The 11,203-nt window shown below is 42.2% G+C and overlaps 1 pseudogene; it reads right to left on the reverse strand.

Moving 5' to 3' along the window:
* Nucleotides 1-340: 340 nt before the first annotated feature.
* On the reverse strand, nt 341-1,289 carry LOC105819218 (annotated as a pseudogene).
* Nucleotides 1,290-11,203: the final 9,914 nt, after the last annotated feature.

An 11,203-nucleotide genomic window follows, 5' to 3' on the forward strand; every position in this document is an offset into this window, starting at 1 on the left:
GCTGATAAATCTCACAGAAGCACTGAACTACAAAGGGGTGTCAATCAGGAGACATCAGAAATGGAAATCACAAGCCCAATTTTAGGACTGTTCTTAAAGATTGGTCTCTAGTGAAATTAGGCCAATCTTAAAAATTGCTCAATGTGTTGGGGCTACTGTGTGAAAACAGCTGACATTTAGGAGGGCATTTCGTGTTCTAGTCTGTTAGAACATTTAAATACTTGGAAATAAAAAATATTTAGCTTTGAAGTTTTTAATAGTGGAAAACTTTGAAGTCCAGGGTTTATAGCCAGGAAGGGCTGCTCTGTGTTCCTTAAACTGGACTGTGTTTCCCGCAAGGCTAATCTTCAGCTTTGGCTTCCATTTCTTCTGCATCAGCGTCTCCATCCACTTCTGCATTTTCTCTTCCCAGACTCTCCAGCTGCCTCGCAAGTGCAGTCTCATCTGTATCTGTGACCTCCTTGGCCTCGTTGGAACATTGCACACACTCCTCTGTTCCTCAGTCTTTTCAGCCATAGCTGAAAAGCCGTAGCTTGATTGAGGATGGAAAGGCCTTCTGTTCTCTCCAGGGTTGTTGTCATCACATACCGAGGAGGAGCTATGAGATTAACCTTGATGGGCATAGTTTCCATAGAACAATTCAAACCTGCTCTCAGGGCTTCTTTTACAGCATCAATGCCTTCGTAACCATAAGAAGCCACTTCAATATCTGCTCAGATTTTGACAGCCTGTGGGGTCAAACGCCTGTTAACATTGTTAGTGAGTACTCCTGGTTCATCTTCATTCAAATCTAAACTATCCAAGATAGGTGGGTCTGAGACTGCATGCTTCAATGCACTGTGGGCACCATATCCCAGTCTCTTGTCCTTGTCATGAAAGACCCAGGTGATCCTCTGGAATAGCCTTTCCAGTTGCTCATCTCTGGTGTAGTCTAACACCTCAGCAACATGACGAAGAATGCTATAAATAGTTTTGGATTTTGTGAATTTGTCTTCGCATTGGATGGCTTCCTCTGGAGAAACTCTTCTTTTTGACAAATCAATATATCCGTTTTCCTTGCCCACCCTAATGACAACCACACAGCCATTCCTGCCAGTGTGGACGAGTTTGTTTATAGAACAGATACGCCCTCTGGACAATTCACTAAGAAGAACCATGCCTTCGATGTTGTCGTATTCCAGCAAGTTGACATAAGCCCCCAATTCAGCAACGGATCTTACATTCACCGCCACTGCATCTTCCACCTCAGGAAATCTGTGTTGATAAAATCTACAACTGAGACGCGGCATTCTGAGGTTTGTGTGTGAAGCACACACTGGGGTCCCTCACGGCGCCCTTCAACCGCTGAGATCAGATTTGATGCACCCGAAGCAGCCGCAGTCCTCAGCGTAGCCTCACTCAACCCACCACGCACGCAGGACCTGCAGGGCAATCTTGAAAGTACTGAAAGGAAAAAACGGTTGATCTAGGATTCTGTGCTCATCAAAAATATCTCTCAAAAATAAAGGAGAAATAAAGACATTTTTAGGCACGTGAAAGCTGAGAGAATTTTCTCCAGCAGAACCACGCTGTAAGAAATGTTAAGGGAAATCCTTCGGGCAGAAGGAAAAGGATGCCAGATGGAAATCTGGATTGGCACAAAGAAATAAAGAATACTGGAAATGGTAGTAACTATATGGATTTTTAAAAGTTGATTAAATCTCTTCAAAAGGTAATGGACTATTAAATAAAAACAATTACCATATATAGGGGAGTGTAGAATATAAGTAAAAGTAACATGCATGACAAAAAGAGCACAAAAGCTGGGAGGAGAGAAACAGAAGTGTGTTATTGTAAAGTTCTTGTACTATGCATAAAGTGGTATAATATCACTTGAAGTAGGCTTCGGTAAGTTAAAAATGCATGCCGCAAACCCAAAATCAACCACTAAAAAATCCCCAATAGCAAAGGAGATTTTAAAATACTCAATTAATCCAAAGAAGGCAGAAAAAAAGGAAAAGGGTATCACAGAACAGATAAGACAAAGAGAAAATACATCGGCAGATGATACACTCAAACCTAACCACATCAATAATCCTTTTAAATGTAAATGGTCCAAATGCCCAAATTAAAAGGCAGAGATTATAAAATTGGAAAAAAATTCACGATTGGATAAAAACAAGATCCAACCATATGACAACAACAAGAAATGCATTTTAAATATAAAGATATGTATAGGTTAGGAGTAAAGGGATGGTAAAAGATACACCATGCTAACACTAGTCAAGAGAAAACTGGAGTTGTTATATTGATATCAGACAAGGTAAGTTTCAGAGCAAAGAATATCATCAGAAATAGGGAAGGTCATCTCGTAATGATAAAGGGATCAATTAATCAAGAGGACATATCAATTCTAACTGTTTATGTACCTTCAAAATACAAAAAGTAAAAACCAATAAAAATGCAAGGAGAAACAGACAAATTGACAACTATAGTCAGAGATTTCAACACCTTTCTCTCAATGAGTGGTAGAAAAAGTAGGTAGAAAATCAGTTAAGAATATAATACATTTGAACAGTACTATCCACCAACTTGACCTAATTGACATTTATAGAACATTCTACCTAACAACAGAAGAATACACCTTCTTTCAAGTGTACGGCGTCAAGAGTATTTATCAAGATAGACCATAATCTGGGCGCTAAAATGAGTCTAAATAAATACCAAAGGATTCAAGTCATACACAGTATGTTCTCTAACCATAACAGAATTAAATCAGAAATTAATATCATAAAGATATCTGGAAAATCCCCAAATATCTAGAAACTGAACCTTGAACTTCCAAATAATCCATGATTAAAGATGAAATTGAAAAATAAATTACAAAGTATTTTAAACTGAATTAAAATGGAAATACAACATATCAGAATTTGTGGGATGCTGCTAAGCTGTACTTAAGGAAAAATTCATAGTAGTAAATGCCTATATTAGAAAAGAAATATCAAGTAAATAGGTGCATATTCCACCTTAAGAAACTAAAATAAAAAGAGAAAAACCCCAGAGAATCAGAAAAAGAAAATAATAAAGGTCAAAGTGGAAATTAATGAAACAGAAAACAAAACCAAAAAAAGTCATTTAACGGCAAAAGCTGGTTCTGTGAGAAAATCGACAAAATTGACAAACCTCTAGCTAGAATGAGCAGGATAAAAAGAGAAAAGACCCAAATTATCAGCATCAGGAATGAGTGAGGTGACATCACTCAACAGGTTCTACAGATACTAAAAGGGTAAAAAGGCAATATTTTGAACAACTTTATGTCAAAAATTTGAAAACTTGGATAAAATGGACTAATTCTCCTTGTAAAATACAAATTACCATGGCTCACTCAAAAAGAAACAGAAAACCTGAACAGCCTTATATTTATTCAATACTTTGAAATTATAGTTAAAAACCTTCCCACAAAGAAATCTCTAGGCCCACATGACTTCACTGGTGAATTTTACTAAATATTTAAAGAAGAAATAATGTGAATTCTATACAAATTCTTCCAAAAAATTGAAGAGAAGGAAATACTTCCTAACTCATTTTACGAGTCCAACGTTACTGTGATACTAAAACCAAAGACATTCACAGGAGGAGAACTAACATCCCAAATCTCTTATGAACATAGATGCACAAATTTTAACAACATTGAATCCAGCAATAAATATATTAAAAGGATATGACATCATGATCATGTGAAGTTTGTCCCAGGGCTTCAGGGCTGAATTAACACGTGAAAGTACCTCAGTGTAATTCACCACATTAGCAAACTAAAAAAGGAAAACTATATGATCATCTTGATAGATGTAGAAAAAAGCTCTCAACAAAATTTGACATCCATTCCTTATAAAAGCTCTCAACAAATTAAGAATACAAAGGAACTTCTTTTCAATCCAATAAAAAAAAAAATCCACAAAAACCGTATAGCTATCATTCCTAATGGCGACGGACTAAAAATTTCCCCCTAAGAGAAGAAATAGGACAGGAGATTCCCTCTCACCGCTTTTATTCCCCGTTTTACTGGAGGTTCTTAGCTGGAACAATCAGACCAGAAGAAGAAAAAAAGTATCCAGTCTGGATAGGAAGAAATAAGACTGACTTTATTTTTAGGTAATGTGATCATCTGCGTAGAATACCTGGTGGAATCTACAAAGAAAAGCTACTATAACATGTATCTGGTAACAGGCTGCAAGATCCAGATATAAAAATCAATTATATTTTTATATATTAGCAATAAATAATCAGAAATTGAAATTTATAAAACAATACCATTTATAATAGCATCAAAAAATATCAAACACCAAAATTAACCATACGCTGGTCATAAATCAAGTCTCAATGACTTCCAAAAATTTAAATCATTCATAGAATGTTCTACAGATCAATAAAAAAGAGATCATTGGAAAATCCTCAACTGCCTGGGAAGCAAATAATGTACTTGTAAATGTACTTGTACTTGTAATGTACTTGTAAATAACCCACAGGAAATTATAATGAAAATGTAAAATATTTTTAACCAAGTTATACACGTAACTAAACTTGTGGGATGTGACAAAAACAGTGACCAAAGGGAAACTTACAATCTTCAAGACAGAGAGATGAAGAAAAGCTGGAAATCAATGCTCTAAGTTGCCATGTCAAGTTGATTTTAAAAAAGGCAAATCAAACCTAAGGAAAGTAGAAGGAAGGATATGATAAAGAGCAAAAGTTTAGGAATAGAAAACATAAAATTTAAAAATTAAAAAAGCCAAAAATTGGCTTTTTTTTTTATTTCAGCATATTATGGGGGTACAGATGTTTAGGTTACGTATGTTGCCATTCCCTCCCCCCCGAAAAATTGGCTTTTTTAAAAAGAATAATAAATTTGATAAAAATTTAGCAAGACTGATTAATAAAAAGAAAACATGAATTACTAATCCCAGGAATGAATGAAAAAAGCAACATTACTACAGACTCTACAGATAATATAAAAAATGAAGCCATGTTTTGAACAACTTCATTAAAATGATGAAGCTATATTTTGAACAAAATTTAATGAAGAGAAGAAATAGAAAATTGGAACATTCTGACATCCATCAAAGAAATGGAATCTCTGCCCCCCAGATCTCTGCCGGGTTGCTTGGAGTCTCATCCTGTGTGTATGCACAATATGAAGTCGGTTAAAGATTTAAGAGGAATCTACAAGCAGATCTGGGGCTCCCTAGTCTGTAGCTTTCTTCCTCCTGAGATCTTTCCTTCTCGATTTCCAGCTGCTCTGGAAGCTCCAGACCCTGAGTTCTGTCTGACTCAGTTCTCAGCCCAGTAAGACTCACCCTTGGGTGGAACTCTGGTTCCCCATGTGCCACCTTGACCTGGGATGAGCTCTTGGGGACCCAAGTTTGCTCTCTTCCTTTCAAGTAACATAACATGACCCTCTGGATGCTGTCTGCTTTTGCCTGTTTTCTATTGCCCTCAAAATAGTTGGATTTATTTGCTTGTTTTTGCAGATTACATATTTTTTTTTGGAAATGATTTCAAACTTCCAGAAGGGTTGCAAGAATAATACAAAGAACTCCCGTATGTACTTTACATAGATTTATCAATTGCTAACACCCTTCCACAATTACTTTCCCTTACTGATAGATGATAGACAGATGATATAGACATGCGTGTATGTATGTATATTTCAAATATTTGTTTTTTAGAACAGTTTTAGATTTATAAAAAAAATTGAGAACATAGGGCCGGGCGCGGTGGCTCACGCCTCTAATCCTAGCTCTCTGGGAGGCCGAGGCGGGCGGATTGTTTGAGCTCAGGAGTTCGAAACCAGCCTGAGCAAGAGCAAGACCCCGTCTCTACTAAAAATAGAAAGAAATTAACTGGACAACTAAAAATATATAGAGAAATTAGCCGGGCATGGTGGCGCATGCCTGTAGTCCCAGCTACTTGGGAGGCTGAGGCAGGAGGATCGCTTGAGCCCAGGAGTTTGAGGTTGCTGTGAGCTAGGCTGACGCCACGGCACTCACTCTAGCCCAGGAAAAAGAGTGAGACTCTGTCTCAAAAAAAAAAAAAAAAAAAAATTGAGAACATAGTCCAGAGAGTTCTCATATACCCTACATCCAGGATATATGAGAACTACCGTTAACATCTTACATTAGTGTGGTACATTTGGTACAATTAATGAACTAATATTGATACACTATCATTAACTAAAGTCCATACTTTATTAACATTTCCTTAGTTTTTACCTGATGTCCTTTTTCTGTTCCAGGATCCTGTCCAGGGTATTATAATTAGTTGTCATAACTCCTTATGCTCCTCTTGGCTGTGACAGTTTCTCAGACTTTCCTTGTTTTTAATGACCTTGACAGTGTTAGGAGGACTGGTCAGGTATTGTGTAGAATGATCCTCTACTGGAATTTGTTTGATGTTTTCCTCCTGGTCAGACTGGGGTCATGTATTCTAGGAGGACGGTTACAGAGGTAAATGGTCATTCTCATTACATCATGTGAAGGGTACATGCTATCAACGTGACTTATCACTCCTCACTCTTCATTTTTATCTTGATCATCTGCCTGAGGTAGTGTTTGTCAGGCTTTTCCACTATAAAGTTACTCTTCTTCCCACCCCCCGCCACACTGTGGACTCTTTGGAAGGACGTCACTCTGTACAGCCCACACTCAAGGAGTGGGGAGTTTTGCTCCCCACACCCCGCCGCCCCAGCATTGATGGTAGATTATCTATATAAGTTATTTAGAACTCTCATACATGGGAGATTTGTCTCTTCTCCTAGTTGAGGTTTTTAGTGTTTTGTTCAGAGTTTGTAACTGTTTTCAGCCAAAGGGTTATTCAGAAATGGCACGTATTAGAATAACCTTGGGCTGATAAGCAGTTACAAACTCTTAACACTTGTTGGACACTTACTTGGTACCATACACTGTGCTAAATATCTTTTAGGTATCTTGTGTCATTTAATCCTTGCAATAACTTTATGTAGTGTCTACTGTTCTGCCCATTTTATGCAGAAAGAAACTGGGACCCAGAGAGTCACTCTACTTGTGAACCTCATTGTATTAATATTCTTGTGTGTGCCTTGCATGCCACACTTTAAAAACTGGAGTGAATTTTCTTACCTTGTTTGTCTATGCAGGTTTTGTGTTGCTGGGTGAGCCCTGCTCGGACTCCTTTTCTTCACACATTTCTCAATCTATCTCTGAGTTTGCCCCTCCTCCCTTCCCTGCTGGGCTTGGTTGTGGAGCAACTGGGCACTCACTTGAGCTCGCTCCAGAGCCCACCCCAGAACTCAGCTCTGTGACTTCCCATGGTGCCTGCACCCACAGACACAGACCGTGGCCACCATAACAGTCCAACACCTCCACTCACACATGAAGCGCTCGGCCACTCAAGGGCAAAACAACACCTCACACCCATGAGGACCTGAGATCTAGAAACCTGTTTCACACTCTGAGCAAAATCCCCCACCCAGATGTTAAAAGGTGAGAGGACAGGGAGGAGGTTGAAGGCTCAAAAGCCACCAGGGTTGGAAAAGAAACCAAACAAGACAATGTCTGGACGTTATGCACCGGACCCCATAACAGCCCCTAGAGGAGGAACCGTGGGTATGGTGAGGCCCGGCCGGTTCCGAGAGTGCAACCACTCAGTGCTCAAGGCTTGACTCTCCTCACCACCTGGCTGGGCCTTGTGCTGGGCACCACAGCGTAGTGAAAACAGGGCTTGGGTGCTGACTCTCATTTCATTTCTACAGAAGTCCTTGGAGGATGCAGGCAGGGATTTATGTCCTCACTTTACTATAGAAATTGAGGCATAGGGAGGTAAAGCGATTTGCCAGGCATGGACTAGTAAGTTGGCGTGTTGTCTGACTCCACCTTGGGCTTTTACATGGAAAAGGCTTTTTTTTTTTTTTTTGATAGAAAAGACTGGAGCCACTCCCACTTAAAAAAATCAGGTAGAAGTACCTGATGATAGTGGCTGATAAACAAAGATGTAGATGAAAATTATTGGTCAAAATAGTACGTACTTCCCAAAGTTGGAGCATTCAGGAAGCTGAGAATGTCCAGTGTTAATCAACGAAGGTTTTCTGTAAACAGGATCGAATATTCTGCAGAAGGGAGAAGAGAAAGAGGAAAGAAGCCCGGATGGCTCCACACTCCCAGGCCGTGTCCCCTCTCTCCGACTGCCATCCCCTGGAGAGCTGTGCCTAGCGTAGGGTCCACCAGGAACCACCTGGTGGCACGTGCCCTGGGAACCCTTCTAGATCAAGCCCTGCAGGCCACAGAGCTGGGGTCCAGGAGAGGAAACCAGCAGCCCCATGGTTCTTCTCCCACTCAGACATGCCTCTGAGCACTGCCAGACCACTGGCCGACCACTCAGCACACAGTGGGTCCGCATTAACTGTTTGTTGACTGGAGTTAGATGTTAAATGTTTGTTGACTGAAACACAGAGAGGTGAAGTCATTCTCCCAAGATCACACAGCCAGTAGCAGAAGTGAGATTCAACCCAGGTCGACACACTATTCAGCATTTAAGCTTTTGTGTTTTCCCCTCCACGTACAGCCTCTTGCCTCAAGGACCAGAACATTATCGTTTTCTCATCCTAGTCCCTGTAACTCCAACCACAATGGTAGACTCTTAAGAACTTTGTGTTGATCGAAACTTAGTGGCCTGCTCCCAGCGCTCAGCTAGGGGAGTTTCCTTACTGGGCCACATGCCACAGTGGGTGGGAGATTGAGGGATGGGCCTGAGTCAGGAGCAGGGAGGAAGGGGCCCTGGGCCACCCCGAGCGCTGTGCAACTTGCCAGAGCCCCTTATGCCCCATTCTGCCATCTGTCCCCTCTACCTGGAACTCTTTCTCCCTTCTCTCTTCACCTGGTTGCCCCAACTCATCCCTCAGATTCCAATCCAATTGCTCCCCCTCATGGAAGCTTTCTTGGGCCTTCCTCACCAGGTAGAGCCCCAGTCACAGACTCTCATAGCACTTACTGCAGGGGCAACTTTGCATTTTATCCGATGGGCTATTTGATTCACATTGTCTCCCCTTCTAAACTGTAAGCCCACGAGGGCTGTGCCTTGCTCACAGCATACTCCCAGCACCCGGCATGCTATCTGGTGCTGAGGAAATGCTCGGTGACCCTGCGTCGGATAAATGAACAATTGGACGAGCACAGAGATGAATGTTGAAACTTGAGCACCCTCTGCGGTAGGATGAAGATGGCTCCAGAAAAGATATTCACATCCTAATCCCTCGAACCTGTGAATGTTACCTTAGATGGAAACAGAGTCTTTGCAGATGTGATTGAATTAAGGATCTCGAGGTGGCGTGATTACCCTGGATTATCAGGGGGATCCCTAAATGCAATCATATTTAGGCTGTTAAGACATTTTTGTTTTAAGAGGGAGGCAGAGGGAGATTTTGCACGTGCACACATGAGCGCACACACGCGCACACAGGAGAAGGCAAGCAAAGGATTCCGGCAGCCGCCCGGAGCTGGAAGAGGCAGGGAATAGACTCTCCCCTAGAGTGTCCAGAGGGAATGTGCTTCTGCCAGTACCTTGATTTCAGTTTAGTAGAACTGATTTCAGACCCTCCAGAGCGAGCCAGGAGAGAATACATTTCAGTTGTCTCAAGCTGCCCAGTTTGTGATCATTTGTTATAGCAGCCACAGGAAACTAATACACCTTGACCTTCCTCCTCAACCCAATCCCCAGACCTCCTGCCATCAACCTTCTCCATGTCCAGGTGCTTCAGATTTGGGGGACAGGGAAGAATCTAAAAAGGAAAGGAGGGGAGCAAGAAGGAGGAGAGGGTAAGAAGGGCTGGAGTACAGGTGCTTAGAAGTGTCATTTTGTTAGCAGCGACAGGAAGAAGAGCCCCATGTCCATGCTTCCTCTCCTCACCCCATGGATATTCTTGAGGGGACCTGTGGGACAGACTGAGAGTTCTCAAGTTCCCTGTCTGTCTATCTGTCTGCCAGCCACTAGCCATAGCCAGGTGAGCCCCACTCGCTGGACCCCAGCCCCACACTGGCCTTGCAGTTCCCAGCCATGCTCCCACCTCGGGGCCTTGCTCTTGCTGTTCCCGCTGCCTGGAATGCTCAGCATCCAGATACCCACACGGCTCGTCCTGCACTTCCTTTGGGTCCTCGTCCAGATGTCACCTGCTGGAGGAGGTCTTCCCTGCTGCCCACCCTACTTAAAATGGCAACGCCCCCTCTTTCCCCACACCCCTTCCTTACTTTATTTTCTGTAGCACTTATCACTGTCCGACAGCCTATCTATTTATTGTATTTACTGATGATTGATGTCTGTCCCCTCCTACTTGAATGAACATTGCATTCGGCAGTAGTTGTGTCTGCTCTGTCTAGAATGAAGCCTGGTATGTGTAGGCAATCAGTAGCTGTTGAACAATAAACGTTCTCCGAGGGCCTTTCTTTGGGGAAAATGGAGGTGCTGGGGTGAGAGCAGGTGGAAATGATGAGAGAGGATGATAAAATCTTTGCTTCAGAAGTCGTTGGCCCAGCCACATCATCTGCAGGTCCTCAGTGCCAGAGACAAACCCTGTCAGGGAATTTCTTACGGTTTCTAGTCATTTTCATACCCACAGACCCCACCCCTGGCTGCCTGGGGCTCTGGGCCTCTCTCTGGAGGAAGCAGCAGCTCCCGAACACCCACCAACAAGCCCCATAGCTGGTTTTTTGCCTGTAGCCTCCCAACCGGCCCACCGCTGCAATTGTCCCATCTGCATTTCGCCTGTGGCTGGTGCGGGTGAGGGCTGAGAGGAGGGGGCGACGTGGGGTAGTTAGAGTCAGACAGACCTGGGCTTAAAAAGCTGCACCACTCACTGAGTAACCTTGGGAAAACCATATAACTTCTCTGAGACTCAGTTTCCTCCTCCATGAAATGTGAAGAGAAGACCTACTTCATATAAGATCAGATGACGTAATAGTAACAAATTAACTGAGCACGATAACACATGTTAGGTTTCCTTCCCCCAGCCCCCAAACCTGCCCTTTCTAACTCAGGTACTTAGCACAGTGCCTGACACCTAAGCGACTACTCAAGAAATTATTTGCAGATTCGAGTTGTGGACCCAACGGGGAGAAGGACCATGAGGAAGGGGTGGCAATTATAGACTTTGTCATAAATTGGGACCACAGAAGAGCTATGTAACTGACTTATGCTTTAA

This window comes from Propithecus coquereli, unplaced genomic scaffold (assembly GCF_000956105.1).
Source record: "Propithecus coquereli isolate 6110/MARCELLA unplaced genomic scaffold, Pcoq_1.0 Scaffold477, whole genome shotgun sequence".
Classification (NCBI taxonomy): Eukaryota; Metazoa; Chordata; class Mammalia; order Primates; family Indriidae; genus Propithecus; species Propithecus coquereli.